The following is a 14,993-nucleotide window of genomic DNA, read 5'->3' on the forward strand; positions in this document are numbered from 1 at the left end:
CTATGTCTGTGTCTCTATTTCTGCCTTGCAAACAGGTTCATCTGTACCATTTTTCTAGATTCCACATATATGTGTTAATATATGGTATTTATTTTTCTCTTTCTGACTTACTTCACTCTGTATGACAGTCTCTAGGTCCATCCACATCTCTACAAATGACCCAGTTTCTTTCTTTTTTATGGCTGATATATGTACCACATATTCTTTATCCATTCGTGTCGATGGGCATTTAGGTTGATTCCATGTCCTGGCTATTGTAAATAGTGCTGCAATGAACATTGTGGTACATGACTCTTTTTGAATTATGGTTTTCTCAGGGTATATGCCCAATAGTGGGATTGCTGGGTCATATGGTAATTCTATTTTTAGTTTTTTAAGGAACTTCCATACTGTTCTCCATAGTGGCTGTGTCAATTTACATTCCCACCAACAGTGCAAGAGGGTTTCCTTTTCTCCACACCCTCTCCAGCATTTATTGTTTGTGGATTTTTTGTTGATGGCCATTCTGACTGGTGTGAGGTGATACCTCATTGTGGTTTTAATTTGCATTTCTCTAATAATTAGTGATGTTGAGCATCTTTTCATGTGCCTCTTGGCCATCTGTATGTCTTGTTCGGAGAAATGACTATTTAGGTCTTCCGCCCATTTTTTAATTGAGTTGTTTGATATTTTGATATTGAGCTGATTGTATATTTTGGAGAACAATTCTTTGTCTGTTGATTTGTTTGCAAATATTTTCTCCCATTCTGAGGCTTGTCTTTCTGTTTTGTTTAGGGTTTTCTTTGCTGTGCAAAAGCTTTTAAGATTCATTACGTCCCATTTGTTTATTTTTGTTTTTGTTTTCATTACTCTAGGAGGTGGATCAAAAAGATCTTGCTGTGATTTATGTTAAAGAGTGTTATTCCTGTGTTTTCCTCTAACAGTTTTACAGTGTCTGGGCTTACATTTAGCTCTGTCATCCATTTGGAGTTTATTTTTGTGTACAGTGTTAGGAAGTGTTCAAATTTCATTCTTTTACATGTAGCTGTCCGGTTTTCCCAGCACCATTTATTGAAGAGACTGTCTTTTCTCTGTTGTATATTCTTGCCTCCTTTGTCATAGATTAGTTGACCATAGGTGCGTGGGTTTATCTCTGGGCTTACTATCCTGTTCCATTGATCTATATTTCTGTTTTTGTGCCAGTATCATACTGTCTTGATTACTGTAGCTTTGTAGTATAGTCTGAAGTCAGGGAGCCTGATTCCTCCAGCTCTGTTTTTCTTTCTCAAGATTGCTTTGTATATTCTGGGTCTGTTGTGTCTCCATACAAATTTTAAGATTTTTTGTTTTAGTTCTGTGAAAAATGCCATTGGTAATTTGATTGGGATTGCATTGAATCTATAGATTGCATTGGGTAGTACAGTCATTTTCACAATATTGATTCTTCCAATCCAATGGTATATCTCTTCATTGGTTTGTGTCATCTTCGATTTCTTTCATCAGTGTTTTATAATTTTCTGAGTACAGGTCTTTTGCCTCCTTAGGTAGGTTTATTCCTAGGCATTTTATTCTTTTTCTTGCTATGGTAAATGGGATTGTTTCCTTAATTTCTCTTTCTGATCTTTCATTGTTAGTGTATAGAAATGCAAGAGATTTCTGTGCATTAATTTTGTATCCTGAAAATTTATCAAATTCATTGATTAGCTTTAGTAGTTTTCTGGTGGCATCTTTAGGATTTTCTATGTATAGAATCATGTCACCTGCAAAGTGATGATTTTACTTCTTTTCCAATTCGGATTCCTTTTATTCCTTTTTCTTCTCTGATTGCCATGGTTAAGCCTTCCAAAACTATGTTAAATAATAGTGCCAAGAGTGGACATCCTTGTCTTGTTCCTGATCTTAGAGGAAATGCTTTCAGTTTTTCACCATTGAGAATGATGTTTGCTGTAGGTTTGTCATATATGGCCTTTATTATGTTGAGGTAGGTTCCCTCTATGCCTACTTTCTAGAGAGTATTTAATCCTAAATGGGTGTTGAATTTTGTCAAAACTTTTTTGCATCTATTGAGATGATCGTATGGTTTTTATTCCTTAATTTGTTAATGTGATGTATCACATTGTTTGATTTGCTTATATTGAAGAATCCTTGCATCCCTGGGATAAATCCCACTTGATCAACGTGTATGATCCTTTTAATGTGTTGTTGGATTCTGTTTGCTAGTATTTTGTTCAGGTTTTTTATATCTATGTTCATCAGTGATATTGGTCTATAATTTTCTTTCTTTGTGATAGCTTTTTCTGCTTTTGTTATCAGGGTGATGCTGGCTTTGTAGACTGAATTTGGGAGTGTTTTTCCCTCTGCAATTTTTTGGAAGAGTTTGAGAAGGATCAATGTTAGCTCTTCTCTAAATGTTTGATAGAATTCACCTGTGAAGCCCTCTGGTCCTGGACTTTTGTTTGTTGGAAAAGTTTTAATCACAGTTTCAATTTCATTACTTGTGATTGGTCTGTTCATATTTTCTGTTTCTTCCTGGTTCAGTCTTGGAATGTTATACTTTTCTAAGGATTTGTCCATTTCTTCCATGTTGTCCATTTTATTGGTATATAGTTGCTTGTAGTACTCTTTTACGATCCTTTGTTTTTCCACGGTTTGTTATTGTAAGTCTTTTCCTTCTCTTGTGTTTCCTGCCTAGAGAAGTTCCTTTAGCATTTGTTGTAAAGCTGGTTTGGTGGTACTGAATTCTCTTAGCTTTTGCTTGTCTGTAAAGGTTTTAATTTCTCCATCGAATCTGAATGAGATCCTTGCTGGGTAGAGTAATCTTGGTTGTTAAGTTTTTCCCTTCCATCACTTTAAATATATTCTGCCACTCCCTTCTGGCTTGCAGAGTTTCTGCTGAAAGATCAGCTGTTAACCTTATGGGGATTCCCTTATATTTTATTTGTTGTTTTTCCCTTGCTGCTTTTAATATTTTTTCTTTGTATTTAATTTTTGATAGTTTGATTAATATGTGTCTTGGTGTGTTTCTCCTTGGATTTATCCTGTATGGGACTCTCTGTGCTTCCTGGATTTGATTGACTATTTCCTTTACTATATTAGGGAATTTTTCAACTATAATCTCTTCAAATATTTTCTCAGTCCCTTTCTTTTTCTCTTCTTCTTCTGGGACCCCTATAATTCGAATGTTGGTGCATTTAATGTTGTCCCAGAGGTCTCTGAGACTGTCCTCAGTTCTTTTCATTGTTTTGCTTTATCCTGCTCTGTGGCAGTTATTTCCACTATTTTATCTTACAGGTCACTTATCCATTTATCTGCCTCAGTTATTCTGCTATTGATTCCTTCTAGAGAATTTTTAATTTCATTTATTGTGTTGTTTACCATTTTTTTTTTGTTCTTTAGTTCTTCTAGGTCCTTGTTAAACATTTCCTGTATTTTCTCCATTCTATTTCCAAGATTTTGGATTATCTTTACTATCTTTATCCTGAATTCTTTTTCAGGTAGACTGCCTGTTTCCTCTTTATTTGTTTGGTCTTGTGGGTTTTTACCTTGCTCCTTCATCTGCAGCATATTTCTCTGTCTTCTCATTTTGTTGAACTTACTGTGTTTGTGAACTCCTTTCCTCAGGCTGCAGGGTCATAGTTTCTCTTAATTCTGGTGTCTGCCCCCAGTGAGTGAGGTTGGTCCAGTGGCCTGTGTATGCTTCCTGGTAGGGGGTACTGGTGTCTGAGGCTGGATCTTGTCCCTCTGATGGGCAGGGCCACGTCCAGTGGTATGGTTTGGAGTGTCTGTGAGCTTAATATGACTTTAGGCAGCCTGTCTGCTAATGGGTGGGGTTGTGTTCCTGTCTTGCTAGTTGTTTGGCTTGAGGTGTCCAGCACTGGAGCTTCATAAATTATAATTTTTATTTCAATTTCCAATTGTTCATTGCTGCTATATAGAAGAATATTGGTATTTTCAGATTGTCCTTGTGTTTTGCAATCTTGATAAACTTGCTTTTTAGTGCTAGTTGCTTTTAAGATTCTTTTGGAATTTCCCGGGTAGATGGTCTTGTTTTCTGAGACTAGGGACAGTTTTCTTGCTTTCTTTCTAATCTGTGTTTTTTCTTTTTGTCTTACTTTATTGCACTGAGTAGGACAACCAATGAGATGTTGGCTGGGAGTGGTGAAAGCAGAAATCCCTGCCTTGTTCCCAATCATAAAAAAAAGAAGCATTCAGTCTTTTACCATTAAGTATATTTTTAGCTGTAGTTTTTTTTGTAGGTGTCCTTTATCAACTTGATGATGTTCCCTTCTATTACTAGTCTGCTGAGAGTTTTATCATGAAGGGGTGTTGAATTTGTCAAAGGCCTTGTCTGTGTCTATTGAGGTAATTATAGGGTTTTTCTTCTTTCTGTTGATATGGTGAATTACAGTCAATCCTCATTATTTGTAGATTCTGTATTTGTGAATTTGCCTGCTTGTTAAAATTTATCTCTAACCCCCAAATCAACATTTGTGGTGCTTTTGCAGCATTTGCAGACATGCACAGAGCAGCAAAAAATTTGAACAACCTAGTGTGCATGGTCCCAGCAAAGGTCAAACAAGGTGATGCTTTACCTTCTTGTTTCAGCTCTCATACTGTAAACAAGCATCATTTTCATGGTCTATTTATCACCACCTTCTTCACTTTTTTGTGCTCTTTATTGATAATTTTACTGTTTAAAATGCCCCCCAAGCATACTGCTGAAGTGCTATCCAGTGTTCCTAAGTGTTATGACATACAGAAAGAAAATACATGTGTGAGATAAGCTTTATTCAAGCATGAGTTACAGTGCTGTTGGCTGTGAAGTCGGTGTTAATGGATCAACAATATACTAAATAAGGTGTCTTGAAACAGAAATGCACATAAAACAAGTTTATATATTGATCTATTGATGAAAATTCACCAATGAAACCATTTGGGCCTGCAGATTGCTTTACTGGAGAGTTTTTAGGTATAAATTCAATCTCTTTAGTAAATGTAGAAACAGTTTATCTATTTCCTCTTCAGTGAGCACTGGGAGTTTGAGTCTTTCAACGAATTTTACTATTTCATCTAAGTAGGTGAATTTATGGGTGTAGAGTTGTTTATACTACTTTCTTATTAACCTGTCATGATATTGTCTCTTTGCTTTCTGACATTTGTAATTTGCTTATTTTCTCCTTTTTCTTGGTTTGTCTGATGAGAAGCTTATCAATTTTATTGACTTTTTTCCCAAGGAACACACATTTGGTTTTATTTATTTTCCCTCTCTTTTTTTTTCTATTCTCAATTTCATTGATTTCTGCTTTTATTTTTATTTTCTTCCTTTTACTTGCTTGGGATTTAGTTTTGTTTTATTCTTGGGTTTCTTAAAGTAGAAATTTTAGAATATTGACTTAAGATATTTTCTCTTATATAATACAGGCATTTAATGTATAAATTTCATTGCAAGCACTGCTTTTGCTTCCTGAATCTCCCAAAGTTTAATGTTATGCTTTCATTTTCATTCAATTAAAAATATTTTTAACTTCCCTGTTATATCCTCTTTGGTTCTCATGACCCATTAGAAATATATTAATTTCCAAATATTTGGGGTATTTTCCAGATAACTTTTTATTATTGATTTCTAATTTTAATCCATCATTATTAGAGATCACACTTTATATAAATCAATGTTAAATTTTGTTAAGGTTTGATTTTTGACCTAGAATATGGTCTGTCTCTGAAAGTATTTATGTATTTGAAAAGAGTTTATATTCTGCTTTTATTTAGTGGAGTGTTTATAAATGGCAAATAAGTTGTGTGGATTAAAAACATTATTCATATCTTCTATGTAGTTACTGAATTTCTGTCTACTTGTTCCATTAATTACTGAGAGACGGGTATTGAAGTCTCCAACTGTAACTTTGGATTCTTCTATTTCTCCTTTCAATTTTATCAGTTGTGCCTCATATTGTGAAGCTCTGTGGTTAGGTCCATAAATACTTAGGATTATTACTTCATTTTGGATATGACTTTATGATATATAAATATGACCACTCTTTTATTTTGATTAGTGTTTGCATGATATATCTTTATCCATACTTTTACTTTAATGTACTTTGATGTGGTTGGATTAAAATCCATCATCCTTTTAATATTTTCTATTGGTTTCATTGGATATTTGATTCTTTTTCCCTCTTCTGACTTCTTTTGGATTAAGTATTTTTTATGATTCCATTTTTACTCTGTTATTTGCTTGTTATTCATATGTCTTTTACATTTTTCCCAGAGGTTGCTTTAGAATTTACAATATATGTCTTTAATTTATCTGAATCTATCTTCAAGTAATATTAAACCACTTCATATGTAATATACGGATCACAAAAGGGGATACTTTACATTTCTTCATTTCCTCCACAATGCTATTATTGCAGAAACTTATGCTTGTACATATGCTACAGATGTACAATACAAGGCCCCTATTTTTTTGGGGGGGGTTTAGTAATTTATCTTTTAGAACAATTGAAAATAAGAAAAACATGAATTTTATGTTTACCTTCATTTATGACATTTCTTTACTTGTGTTCTTTATTTCTTGAATGTAGATACAGTTTTCTCATTGGTATCATATTTCTGGCTGGAATATTTCCTTTAGCTTTTGTTACAATACAAATCAGCTGGCAGTGAATTCTCTAAAGCTTTCTTTCCCTGATAACATCTTTAATTCCCTTTTATTTTTGAAAAATATGTTCAGAGTATAGAATTCTTAGTTAACGGCTTTTTTCTATCATTACATTAAAGATATCACTGTACTGTTTTCTGGCTTGCATTGTTTATGACGAGAAGTTTACTGTAATTCTCATCTTTGTTCCTCTATAAGTTATGTGCCTTTATTTATTATTTTAAAAACATTTTTTATTTTATATTGGAGTATAGTTGATTAACAATATGTGTTTCAGGTGTACATCAAACTGATTCAGTTATACATGTACATGTATCTATTCTTTTTCAAATTCTTTTCCCATTTAGGTTATTACAGAGTATTGAGCAGGAGTTCCCTGTGCTATGCGGTAGGTCCTTGTTCATCATCTATTTTAAATATAGCAGTGTGTACATATCAATCCCAAACTCACAATCTATCCCTCCCTCCCAGTCTTTCCCCTGGTAACCACAAGTTGGTTCTCTAAATCTGTGAGTCTGTTTCTGTTTTGTAAATAAGTTCATTTGTATCATTTTTTGTAGATTCTGCATATAAGCAATATCATATAATATTTGTCTGTGTATGTGCCTTTAGTCTTTGGCTTTTTTCAAGGTATTGTCTTTTTCTTCCCTTTTGAGTAGTTTGAATATGAAAAGTCTAAGTGTGCATGTGTTTTATATTTATCCTGCCTAGTGTTCACTGAGACTCTTGCATCTGTGTTTTGGAAAATCTCCAGCCATTATCTCTTCGAATATTTACTTTTCCTAGTTTCCTTTCCATCTGCTTTTAAGATTTTAATGACATAGATGCTAGGCTATTGATATTGTCTCATAGCTCTGTATGCACTCCTCTGTTTTTGTTGTTTGTTTTGTTTTTTTCCTTTCCTGGTCTTTCCTGTTTGTGGCTCAGTCTTTGTTATTTCTCTTGATCTGTTTTCAAGTTCACTGATTGTTTTCTTTGCTGTATCAAGTCTACTGATGAATTTGTCAAAAGCATTCTTCATTTGTTTCCATGTTTTTCATTTCAATCATGTGCATTTAAATCTTTCTTTTAGTTTCCTTTTTCTGCTGAAATTTCTTACCAGATCATGAACATTCTCTACCTTTTGCACTGAAGCCTTTTACGTACTTATCATAGTTATTTAAATTTTTCTGTGTTATAGTTCTCATATTTAGGAAGTCTTGTTTTGTTGATTGTTTTGTCTCTTGAAAGTGATGTTTTTGCTTCCTCTTATGCATTTAATTTTTTGTTGAAAGCTGACATCTTGTATAGGAAAACAGAGATGGAGGGGAATAGATTTTTATGCCTAAAAATGAGTGCACTTTTTTTTTTGGCTAGGCCCCAGTGCAAAGGGTGGAGTCAGTCAGGAATTGTAGTGTGTTTGGCTTATTTTGTTGCTATGATTAGCCTCTGTACAACACAGATTTCAAATTCCTCTCTCAGTTCCTTGTATTTAGGATGGGGGCTGATTTGCCACAATGTTTTTCTCAATATTTGCTTTTTTCTCAGCTTTAGGTCTTCCCTTCGAACTTGTACATCAGATAGAGACTTTCTTTACCCTTTTGCCCCTTTCCAGGCAGAAGACTGCTGCTTCTCAATGCTTGCTAGTCTGGTGGTGGAGGCAGGAAGAGAAAGACATTCTTCATTGTTCTGGTTCAGCATCAATCTTAGGCAATGTGTCCCTGAATTCTGGTTGGGGGGCAGGAGGGCTTTCTCACTGATCCTCCCCTCTTTCCCCCAGTTGTAGTTTCCAGCCCAGAATTAATTTTTATTCACCCTCAGGGGTAGAGGGATTGTCCCTTTTTCTTCCTTCAGATACACCAGTACTATAAAGAGAACATCTCCACTAACCCTATAGGACAATAGGATCTGCTGCCCTTTACCCAGCAGTTTAAGGCTTTTGTTCCATAAGGAAGATAAGGGAGAAGAATCTGGGCAGAGCATCATGCTTCGGTGCAGTACTTTGGCATGTTTTAAATTTTTGTATCTGTTCTCTTTCACTCAGCAGGATGTTTGCAATACTTTCACATTGTTTTGGGTATAGTTTGTTCATTATTATTGCTGAAGAGAATACAGTTTATCAGTGATCATTATACTGCTATTTATTTAGCGATTCTATTGGATAGATTTTGTTAGATATTTGAGATGTTTCCAGTTTGGGTCTATTATGAATAAACCTGCTATATATTCTTGTACATGAGTTTTGGTGAACATATATATCATATTTCTGTTGAGTATATTTATATCTGTGAGGTACATTGCTGAATCAAATGCTATGCATATAACTGGAGGCTTTAGGAGGCCCTGCCTAACAATTTTCAGAGTCCTTATGCTGATATACACTCCTACTTGCAATGTAAGCAAGTTTCAGTTTCTCCAAATCTTTTCCACCTTGGAATTTTCTCTCCTTTTCATTTAGCCATTCTGGAGAATATTAAATTGTTTTAACTTTCCTCATAACTCATGAAATTGGCCAACTTTTCACATGTTGGCTATTTGGTTAGCCTCTTTTCTGAATTGCCTAATCAATTGTTTTATTCATATTTCCACAACTGGTATTTTGTTTGTATTTCTATGACTGGTACAGAATACAAAGATCAGATGTGGACTATATATGTACGTCAACTGACTTAGGATTCTACAGTGTAGTAGATGGGGTATCTTTTCAATAAATGTGAGTGGTAGGATTATGGATGACTTTATTTTAATTCTTTTATCTTTTTATTTGTTTCTAAATGTTCTACAATGAACATATATAACTTTAATCAGCAAAAAGGTTTGAAAACTAAAAATTAAGTCTTGTCATGATGTAAACATTTTTTGTTGATATATATTGATATGGACACTAATTTTGATCCATGAATTGACTCAGTCAGCAACATGTTAAAATCTGGCTAGAGGCTTGGAATTTTTTAAATGACAAGAGGAGGAATTACATATCTTTTATTCAGTATTCTTTCTACAGTGTTTGTGATAGCATGAATACATGAATGAATGGGTAAATAATGACCTAGAGAAATCCCTTTTGTGTTTTTTTTTCTTTGAATGCCAAGTGTCTTCTGTACTCTTTTATTATCATCATAGTCTTTGCATCAAGATACATAGCAATGATAGCAGGTTTCTTTTTAAAGCTTAGTATCAAATATCTTTCCCCACTTTAATTTTACATTACTCTGCCAAGAAAAAAATTAAAACTCGAGTTATTTGAAGCCTGGACATACTTCCATGATTAGCCGGGCTGTGTAAAAGTTGGTGGCTTTGTTCTTCGTGCTGTGTGAGCAGGTCCAGGCCCTAGAAAGATGGGACGAGGCTATAATTGTTTTTCAAAAGTGTGCTACAAAAACGGATGGCCTGTTATAAGCCAGGTTATGAAGTCAAGACCGGGGTGAGGTAGGGACAGTTTCTTCCAGAAACAGAATTTCTGAAGAGTCCCAGTCCATCGTTTTCCGCAGGATGGTTGGAGGAGGGGTAAAATCTCATCATGAGCTTCAAAGCTATGTCTCTGTGAGGGGACAGTAGTTGCCTTACTGAGGGGGGCACGGCTGCCCATCCCCAATGTTGTCAGCGAGGGAATGGAGAGTTTATTGCCCAGTGAGTGTGAAGTGGGCTGAAGCTCGGTTGGTACTGAATTCTCTAAGAGGTTTCTTCTAGAAACAGAAAACTTAGACTCTTCCTCTCACTTCAGCAAAGAAATTCTTTTAAAACCACTTGGCAAGCTCCTCCTGTGCCCCCGCAGGGCGGCTCAGAGAAGGGAGGGAGTCGTCAGTAAAGCCCCTTTTCAGGCAATATCGGAACTCCTGAAGGTTGGAGACCCCGTAGAAATGGATGAAGGCGGCTGCCACCTCCAGGACGTGGAAGATCTGATGAGGCTGGAACCATATGTCGAATTTTCCAGGCAAGAAGCGCTCAGGAACCCATGTGGCATAAAGGCCAGCTCCGGTGATGTACGTCACAGCCATGAGGAAGAACCAGCCCATCTGGCCCGCCGTGGTGGCCTTGACGAAGCCCTCCGCGATTGTAAAGTGCACGGTGGGCACGGCGCCGCTCAAGCCAAGCCCCAGGAACATCCCTGCTCTTGTCTGCTGGTGCTGAGGAGAGGCAGACTTGTCCCACTGGGCCACAGTGATGGCAGAGATGCCCAGGACACAGACGCTGGAGAGGGAGCTGAGCCGTGGCTGTGGGAGCAGTAGAAGGAGTAACAGAGCCGGGGGACAAAGCTCCCTGTAATCAGCAGGGCAATCCCTGAATAAGCCAGTTGGGAAAAGGGCTGGAAAATAATCCAGTTTGTCACTGCTCTGAGTGACAACAGACGGTGTGAAAGAGCCAGGAGAAGCTGAGGCAGAGCCCCGCGCCCAGGAAGAACATCGCGAACACCACCTTCTCCTGAAGGGGGGCCATGAAGTACATGTTTGGTCTGAGCATGGTCAGGATTCCCAGAAAGTGAAACGGCACAAAACCAAGCAGGTGGGTCCAGAAGTTGCCCGTCTCCGTGTGGATGCGGAAGATGCTCTTGAAGCAGGCCCAGAAGGAGGGCATGGGCGGCCTGTGGCCGTGCAGCAGGTAGTCGTTGTCCTTCAGCCAGTCGGGGAGCACTTCATGCGGGATGACCCTCCAGCGCCCCTCCTAGACCTTATGCACAAACTCCTCCATCTTCTCCATGCCACGGTGGGCTTGCAGGGGAAGTGTCAGCACCCAGCCCTCCTCCTCTTCCTGAGGCACTGGGTGTGCCTGCTTTTCTTCAGCTTTGCTTGGGCTGGTGACGCCCCGCCGGCCTTGCTCCTCTAGCAGGGGGCCCGGCTCAGCCAGCTCCACTGTGTCAGCCTCCCTATTCCTGGCAGGAGCCCCACTGCCCTGGGCCACCACAGGTCCTTTGTGAGAAGACATCTGGCTGGTACCTCAATGCCCTGCGGCTTCAGCTTGGGGAAAGGGTGGGGTCTCTCGGCCCCAGGGGGCAGAGAGTTCCCTGTAATGGAAGACAGGCGGTGGGGGGGTGGGGGGGTGAGCTCTGCTGGGGGCTGCAGACCCCGTGCTACATCCCATGGCGCTGGAGGTGGCCTGTGGCCAAGCAGCCCGGATCCAAGAAATCCCCTTTTGTGATTAATAATCTCGATATTTACTACTCATAAGTACTATTACAATTTTTATTTTTAATGTACTGCTAAATCATTGGCTTCAAAACTATGTTAGGAAAAAAAAAAGAAAAAACTATGTTAGCTTACTTTTAAAGGCTAAATATATGGGTTATGTAATTTTTGAGGGCATTAACCGAAATGTTAGTTGTCTTCTTGGAAAGAAATTATATTCTCAGTGAGTCTTTCCAAATGTTATATTAAATAGTGTAACATTTTGAATAGAGAAGAGATTGATTTTTAATTTCTGATGGCTGATTGTTTTTATTATCTTTGTTCACCTCACTATATTCCTATTAAAGATATGTTTTTGCCTTGTTTGGAATATAATTTACTAGGATTCATGTTAAATATTATGTAGAGTTTAAAAATAGCAAACTTTGAATGTCAATTTTACAGAATGTGAAACTCCTTTACAACATTGTTATGAAGGATAGGATGTACCTTTATAAGCCTAATACAAATATTATGCAATTTTTAAGCAACATGTTGATATATCATAGGGGATATTTACTGTAATGTTCTCCCCAAAGTCAATTAAAAAAAACACTCAGTTTTTATATTAGAATATGAAAGGCCATGAGAAAAGTGGCTGGATTCGTTACTTATGAATTATCTAAATGGAACACATATATACCATCCCACCAAAACAATTTCATCTGACTTAGTTACCGTTAGAATAGCTTAAAATACAATTTACTAAGTGATATGTCTGCAAACCCACTGATTGTAGACATTGTACTATGCAAAATGTAAAGCTAAAAGTAACTAATGCTCTTCAGAAGTATGGTAGCCTTTGCAAATTGTTTGGAATTAATTTGTTTTGAGTAAATGGAAATTAGTCTGTTAAATGAAGCATACGAAAAAGGATTACAAAGGGGTAGGAGACTATCTCACCAGGATAGTTAAAACCCACACATTTGTATGAGTCAGGAGAAGTACGGTCCTTTAAAAATGATCTTATTCGTTCCAATTGCCTGAGCTTTGTGCCTCCTGATGTGATCCGGAGATTTGGCAAAGGAGAAACATATTTAGAATCTTACTCATTAGAATCCTGAACTCATCCGTCAGCCTGATTGACAAGGTCTTAGACAAAGCATTTTGCCTGGCACACAACCTGTACTGAGATTTTCCTGTGGCTATAATGTAGCACACCTGACAGATGTTTGAGTCATTTAAAACAGCAGGAAGTACTCATAAACACCACAGACTGGCATTCAACATGATAGGGATTATTTTTCTTTTGTCTGCCTGAAGTTATATGGCCTATAGTCAACAAAGGATTTAGGTATAACTAGCTAAAACATAGGGTGTGATATCATTTTTATGCAATATTTCTCTCGCTGTAAAGCTTACCAAGTGGCCTAGAAGCTGAGATACTTTTTGACACAGGTGAAACACATTTTATATGTTTCCCTTTTCATGATCAGAACTGGTTTAGAAAAGTGTCAAGGACATTATTTGCTCATGGATTAAAGATAATATATCACCTATTTATTTTCTTGATAGTTCCTAAATGATATAATGGACTTTCCTAAATCCATGTTAATTTTTCACTTCAATCAACATGGCGGTGATGAAGTAGAACAACTACAAGGACACTTTTTCACAATTGCCAATAACAATGTGTCTGAATTAGAAAAAGAAAGGCAAAAATAAATATATACCATCTGTAGCTTAAAAAATTATATGTCCTAAGGGATGGAGATGGATGCTATCAATTTAAATGTCATGCTTGCACAGAATGAAGCATGGCAATTTTAAATTTGGCTTTATTAAAGTTTCTTTTTTAGCTCAAGTATCTCATTTGGTAAATAGCAATTGGAAGAAATGCTCACTGATAAAGTTTATTTAGGTGCTTTGGGAGCAGTAACAGGCAGGGGGCACAATACTTTCAAAATAGCATTTTATTGCATTTACAAATTATTACCTAATCAAAATAACCTTGCAGTCGACAACTACATAGGGACTTCAAAAATAGGGAAATTAACACTATCTTAAAGGAACAAATAAATACCATAATTGAACCATGGTGCTTCCCTGGCATATATAACACTTATTTTAGAAGTTGTTTTTATAAGCATGAGTTTGTTGGGAAAAGATTCTGGTTCTGTTCTGCAGAGGTCATGGCTTTTCTTTCAGTTTGCTTTAGGGTTCAGTGATTTGCTGGATACAGCTGCATGTGCAGATGCAGACACTGTTTCATCCTAGGATATAAGCAGAGTTTAGTATTAATGTGTCAAGGTAAGTCTGTAGAAGTTAATGAACACATTCTATAAGGCTATGCCCAAACACGAGGAAAAGTTGGAATTCTGAAAAACACATATATCTCAGAAACGTCGAAATTAGTCAATTTATCTTTCCAATGTTTTATTTATTCCTGTTGCTAGCTACAGTTTACTGTATTTTCCTAATACTCATACTCTAACCCCTATATATCCAGGCTGATGACCCATACTGACATTTGATTTTTGGTCCATTGATGGTGATATTTTGAGCAAGATTTTTTTTTTTAACATCTTTATTGGAGTATAATTGCTTTACAATGATGTGTTAGTTTCTGCTTTACAACAAAATGAATCAGTTATATATATACATATGTTCCCATATCTCTTCCCTCTTGCATCTCCCTCCCTCCCACCCTCCCTATCCCACCGCTCCAGGCGATCACAAAGCACCGAGCTTATTTTAGCTAGCTTCAGGATTAGACGTTCTGCCCTGCTAGCTACTTTGGAAAGGAGCTTCTTAAAACCATTGTAATCTAATGGATTAGATATGTATATCTTAGATATGTATATCTGTGCTTTTGTTTTCATTTTAAATAAATTCACTCAGAAGGGGAGAGAGCAGAGCTTTGAAATAATATAAATGAGACCTACACTGTGAGCACTGACTATGCTGGTCCCCTCAAGTGGAAAGATTTTCCTTCAGATTTGAACTAAATTTCCATTTCCTTAGGGAAGCTTGACCTGACCTTTCTGACTAGCTCAAGTCCCCCTCTTATGTGCTTTCAAAATACCATGTAACACTCCTTTTTCATGAGTGTCACCATTGCAGTTTCACATTTATTTTTTGCTTATTTGATTAATATCTGTCTCTCCCACTAAACTCCAAGCTCTGTAATGATAGGGATTGTGTGTGTCTGTTTTTCTCATCCTTTTATCCTTGGTACTTTGCATGTGATGGGGACTCAGTAAATGATTGTT

General features: G+C 36.8%; 1 pseudogene; it reads right to left on the reverse strand.

Moving 5' to 3' along the window:
• Nucleotides 1-10,356: 10,356 nt before the first annotated feature.
• On the reverse strand, nucleotides 10,357-11,633 carry LOC101337172 (adiponectin receptor protein 1 pseudogene; annotated as a pseudogene).
• Nucleotides 11,634-14,993: the final 3,360 nt, after the last annotated feature.

Source organism: Tursiops truncatus, chromosome 2 (assembly GCF_011762595.2).
Source record: "Tursiops truncatus isolate mTurTru1 chromosome 2, mTurTru1.mat.Y, whole genome shotgun sequence".
In the NCBI taxonomy this organism is placed as follows: Eukaryota; Metazoa; Chordata; class Mammalia; order Artiodactyla; family Delphinidae; genus Tursiops; species Tursiops truncatus.